This window comes from Gadus morhua, chromosome 20, assembly GCF_902167405.1.
Source record: "Gadus morhua chromosome 20, gadMor3.0, whole genome shotgun sequence".
Classification (NCBI taxonomy): domain Eukaryota; kingdom Metazoa; phylum Chordata; class Actinopteri; order Gadiformes; family Gadidae; genus Gadus; species Gadus morhua.
This window is the reverse complement of record NC_044067.1, coordinates 14,186,649-14,192,648: the sequence shown is the minus strand read 5'-3', so window position 1 is coordinate 14,192,648 and position 6,000 is coordinate 14,186,649. Positions and strand designations below refer to the sequence as shown.

General features: G+C 44.3%; 1 non-coding gene across 1 annotated transcript; it reads right to left on the bottom strand.

The window, feature by feature from the left end:
- Positions 1-703: 703 nt before the first annotated feature.
- Positions 704-886, bottom strand: LOC115533756 (U2 spliceosomal RNA). The gene has a single exon (XR_003974247.1). It is a non-coding gene; the product is annotated as a U2 spliceosomal RNA (small nuclear RNA).
- Between the last annotated feature and the right edge of the window lie 5,114 nt (positions 887-6,000).

Genomic DNA, 6,000 nt, shown 5'->3' with positions numbered 1-6,000 from the left:
GGGATCACTGTCTTAGCCAAAAGGCCGAGAAGCGAAAATATATTATTTATTTTTTACGACTACAAATGTACTGTTACACATTTGTGACTTTAGAGTACACATGCAAAATAAATATATACGACTTCAAATTTACTGTGACTTTAGTGTACGCATTCAAATTCTGCAGTTACAGGTGCTAAAGACTTTTGCTACAATAATACCTTCATATTTTACCGCGCCATTCTAGGGCCAGTTAGTGGCCTTCTTGGCTTTCCATAGAATCCACTCACGGTTGGCCGGCATCAAATAAAGATTTTGGGGAGAAAAAAAGATCGTCCTGGCGGCCTTAAACTGACTCAACAGCGCCACCTGCTGGTGTGTAGTGTGATACACAAATAGATTTTGTTTACAAAGTAATTCTCAGCAGAGAACAATTCCAGGGATCTTCAACCTTGCAGACAGGTAGAAAATAAACAATTAATTGAACACCGGCTTATAATAAACAAATGAGGTTTGAATTTACAGCTAAGTATAGGATTTGATTTCAAAATGCGTTATAATTCTCTGGACATTGACATTTGTCAAATCCAAGTTATAATAGTGTAAAACGAATTTTGGGCTTAAATATGACCGCATAGCTACATACAATCCTTGAGAAACACATACAAAATATATGTTACAATACATACACTATAAAAAAGCTCAATTTTTAATTGACAGCGTTAGGGGGTGCACCGTTCCTGGAGGTACTGCAATACCAGGTCGATGCGTGGAGTGGACGGAGCAAGCCCCTTTTCCATCTCCCAGTTCCAAAAATCAATTTAATATATGGTCCCCGGGTAGGGGACGTATCAGATATTAAACTGATAAGAACAGATTTTTTTTTTTTTTTTTTGAAAATATTTATTGACACCAGTTCTTTCATTTAACTTTCATATCACAATTTACAGGTCAGTGTTTTAAAAGCATACACAATTTAAAAGACATTTTAATTAAACAACAAGTTTAAACCATCTTCATTGTGAGTAAAAAAAAGGTTAATAAATATAATTAAATACATGGATACATTGTTGTTTTATAAAATCATTGTGATGCTTAAAAAACATGATTAAAAAACAGCTGTGCAGGGACGGGAGGAAGCCCAATTAAAAAGTAAAAAAACCCATCCTGCTCTCTCTTCAACAGCATTGGTCTCTCGGAACCTGTGGCTCAGAGGATCTCCTCCCCTCTCTGCTCCTTCCCACCTGCCTCTCCCGGAGAGCCAGGCCGCCGCTGCCTCGACCTTTCCGCGTGTGGCTCCGACTCCCTCATCCGAATGGGCACAGAGGCGATTCTTCTTTGTGGCCGTGTCCTAGGCCTGCCGCCTGCAGCACCGGCCACTTGGACCGTTGCTGCAGCCATTCGGATCACAGCCACGGGGGGGATCTGCATGTGCTTTCTTACCAGCAGGTTTCTGGAGGCCCATATGGCGTCTTTTATGGCGGCTAGGGTGAGCCATTGCTTTGGAAAGTCTTGTGGTAGCTGACTCTCTTGGCTCACCCCATACAGCACCATTTGGGCTGTCAGGGCCTCCCCTGCTGGTAAGTACGGGAATTGCAGGGAGCCGGCCGTTGCCCACTGGTCTCCAGCAGCGCTGCACTCCCAGAACAGGTGCCTCACCGACTCAGGTGCGCCACAACCTGGCCGTGGGCAGGTTGGGGATGCAGCCATCCCCCGGGAGTGCATGACGGCTCTGACTGGGAGGATCTCGTGAGCTGCCATCCATGACAGGTCCCGGAGTCTGTTGGAGAGGGCAGGATGGTTCACATTGTGCCAGACCGTTGTGGCCTCGCCGTATGCTAGCCCGCGCACCGGACTCACTGGTTCCCGCTCCTGCACTTCCGTGATTATAAAACGATGGTTTGTTAAAACATTCAGTTCCTCGTTTTCAAGGTTAAATTTTTTTAAAAACTTCTTAATAAAAGCGTAAAATTGTGACAAGTTAAATGATACTGGTGTTCTAAGATCTGATATATAAAACGGGAATCTTTTCAGATAGGACCCCATCCAGAATCGTGCCATTGCTGTTGTTTTGTTTTCTCTGGATGGGCCCATTGCAAGTTTAATGTGAAGAGCAGTATATCTGCTTCCTAAAAACAGGTGGAGGTCCGGGACTCCTTTACCCCCTTTTTCTTTTGTTTTCGTCATTTCTGTTCTCTTCAGTCTCTCCCACTTGGACCCCCACAGGAAATAAAAAACTGCTCGCTCCAGTTCTAAACGCACTCGGTGTGGTGGAATAAAAACAGAGCTTATCAATAAAAGCAAAGGTAAAATCACTGCTTTGATGATTAAAACCTTTCCTTCTATTGTCAGTCCTCTAAGTCCCCAGTATCCCAGTCTCTGCCTTACTTTCCCTATCACGTCCGGCAAATTTTCGGTCCCCTCCCCCTCCCTGTTGAATTTGACCCCGAGTATCTTTATGTCGGTCTGTTTCACAGTCAGGGGGAGTCCGGTCATCTCAGTCGCCGTCCATGGTCCATAAAAAAGGGCTTGGGTCTTCCCTCTGTTGAGTTTGGACCCAGAGGCCAGTCCGTAGCGGTCGGTCAAGTCCAGTGCTCTGTTTACTGATAAAAGGTCAGTGCATAAAATGTTAACATCGTCCATATATAAAACACATTTGCTAAAAAGTCCCCCACTGCCCGGTATGGCCACCCCTTTAATCCCTTGGTCCCTTCTCAAGACCTGGGCCAGTGGTTCTATGCATGCCACATAGAGGAGGGCAGATAACGGACAACCCTGACGGACCCCGCAGTGCAAATCTACTGCTTTTGTGAGTTGCCCGTTAACAAGAAATTTGCTGGTGATGTCCCTATACAGCAATCCCACCCACTCTATATACCTCTCTGGGAAACCCATTTTTTGCAGTACCTGGAATAGGTACTGGTGCGAGACCCGATCAAATGCTTTTTCAAAATCTAAATTTAGGACTACTAGTCTGATGTTTCTGTCTCTCGCATAACAGATGGTGTCTCTAATCAGTACGAGGCTGTCGGTGATCTTCCTCCCCGATATGCCACAGGTTTGATCCGGGTGGATTACCTCCCCTAAAACCACGGACATTCTGTTTGCTAAAAGTTTGCTAAAAAGTTTACAGTCAACGTTTAAAAGGGTTATTGGTCGCCAGTTCTTCAGGTCAGTCTTGTCCTCCTTTTTGTAAAGTAGTTTTACTATCCCTGATCTAAAACTGTCTGGTAGTCGGTCTAGTCTTTGGAAGTCGGTAAAAACCGTCAGTAGGTCAGGTGCTAAAATGTCCCAGAAGGTCAGATAAAATTCAAGTGGAAGCCCATCTTCCCCCGGCGACTTTCCCCCCTTAAAACTCGACAAACATTTGTGAAGTTCCAAAAGGTTAAAATCACGGGTTAAAAATGCACTTTCACCTATCTTTAAATCTATGTTGCTTATGATGTTGTTTTTTGCTTCATTTTCTGTTTGTTTTTCGCTGTACAGATCTCTATAAAAACCTTCTATTTCCTCCATTATTTCTTTGTCACTATTGGTTTGTTCCCCATTTGTTTTTTTGAGTTTAAAAATACCCTCCCCACTGTTAATGATTTTCTTAAAAAAGTATCTAGTGCATTTTTCTCCTTCTTCCATGTGTCGTTCTTTGCTTCTGACTATAATTCCTTTGCTTGTGATTTCCGATAAAATCAACATTTGGTTTTTAACTAATCTAATTTCTTGGTTAAAATCAAAACCTTGTTGTGTTAATTTAAAATACCGTTGTAGTCTTTTCTGCAGCCCCACCATGCATCTATTTTCCTTGTTTTTTTTGTTTTTCCCTGCCTTTTTAAAAAAAGTCTGTGTCTTTCCCTTCACCATTTCCCACCAAAGTGCATGTGTTTCGTACAGGTCTTGGAGGGTCTGCCATTGACTGAATTGCTCCCTGTACTGGCTGGCTAAATCCTTATCTTCTAGCAGGGAGCAATTCAGTTTCCACAGACCACTACCTTTAGTCACACCTGAAGAGAGTGAAAGGGTGCAGGATAGCATAGCGTGATCTGAGAAGAAAACAGGGGTTAATCTAGCATCGGTTGGCGGGCAGTCTCTGGTAAAAATATAGTCGATGCGAGAGGCTCTGGAACCGTCACTACTGAACCAGGTGAAGCCCTCCTCTCTTGGATGCAAGGTTTTAAAACAGTCTTTTAGTTTAAAATCCCTGCATAATCCCTGCAATAAAACCGACGTCTTGTCCACTTTAAAATCATCCCCTGCCCCTCTCCTATCACTTCTATTTAAAATACAATTAAAATCTCCCCCTAAAACTAATGGCGTTCGGCCTAGCATGTGGGGCTGCAAGTTTTCTAAAAGGTCATGTCTGTCATTTTTGTTGTTAAAACCATAGATGTTTAAGAGATTAAAATCCCTTCCCATAAAAGTCAAGTGTGCTAAAAGTGCCCTTCCGTCTCTCACCACAGTGCTGCCCTTCACCAGAATTGAGGGGTTCTTGATTAAAATGGCCACGCCGTCATTTCTGTTCTCATTTGAACCGCTCCATAGAGATTTGTGTGGCCATTTCTCCTCCCATATCCTGTAGTTTTTTAAAAAGGGCAATGCACATTCTTGTAATAAAAACACATCTGACTTAAAATTATTTAGAAAGGATAAAATCGTCTGAGTTCTAACTCTTGATTTCACACTTCTCACATTGAGTGTAGAAAAGGTGAGGATCATGAGTATGGTATTTAAAAGACAGCTATGCATTAAAAGACTAAAAACGGTCTGGGGTAATTTCGTCCCCTTCATTCCCCTCCCAGACTCGAGCATGGTTTAAAACAGAGTCCTTTGGGGTTGACTGTAGTGCCATATTTAAAAAGGAGAGAGTGTTGGGGGGGTGGTTCGGGAAGACTCTGGACTCCTCGACAGATGGACTGTTTGAGGAGCCAGTTCTTCCCCTTTTCTCTAAGGCTCCGTTGGTTTCCAAGGACATCTCCGACACTGCTCTCTTACCTGGCTGGGCTCCTGGGAGGGATGCTTCACTGGACTCCACTTCAGACTCTTCCGACCGGCCGACTGTTTCGAGGCTCCCGGTTTCCTCAGAGTCTGAAGTGGAGTCCATCTCAGCTCCACCGGCTGCCTGGGCCCCACCGCCCTCTTTCACCTCACCACTAGGTGGGGCAACCTCAGGCCCCTCCCCCTCTCCCCCAATCAGAGTAATTTTTTCCACCCTGGCGTCTTCAATTGTTTGTGCTCCCCCGTCTGCCAATTTCCTTGCATTTTGTTTTACTTTGTTAGCAAAAGATTTCGGGCAATCTCTGAAGAGATGGTTTGAGTCTCCACAGAGGTTGCACTTCCTGCCATTGGTACATTCTTCAAAAGAGTGTCCAATTTCTCTACATTTGCCGCAAACAACCTTGGTACACGCTTCCGCCAGGTGCCCTTGCTCGCCACACTTGCGGCAGAGCTTGGGCTGTCCCTGGTAGTGAATGTAGCCCCTGTTCTCTCCAAGAGCCATCATGGATGGGAGATGTTTCAGGCCCTGGAAGCCATGTGGGTCCCGCCATTGTTGTATGGGGACCCTCCATGAACAGTTCCAGATGCCATCCTCATCTCTCACCTTGGTGGCCTGGGCCCTCACAGTGCAGTATCTTGCCAGCCATATACAAATATCATCAGCATTTACAGTTTCATTGAACATCCTGACGATTACGGTTTTAATGGAATCATCATTTAGTCTCTCCACTTCAAATGCTGAGAACTGGTCTTTTACCGTGTCGTAGCGTGTCCAAAATTCTTTGAGGGTTGTTGCGGCTGCGAAGCTAACATCGAATCCTTTGTTAAAGGGCAGAGCAAGAATACAATTCAAATCGTTTGCTGTAAACTTCAGGATTCCTTGGATGTGCTTCCTTGAAAAATCAAGCCGGGACATCTGAATTAAAATTCCATTCATTGATTTAAATTTAAAACGGACACTGTGGTGCCTCCTCATGCCGGAGGGGTTAACCGACATGATGGAGACACCACACTCTTAAATATTTACGAGGT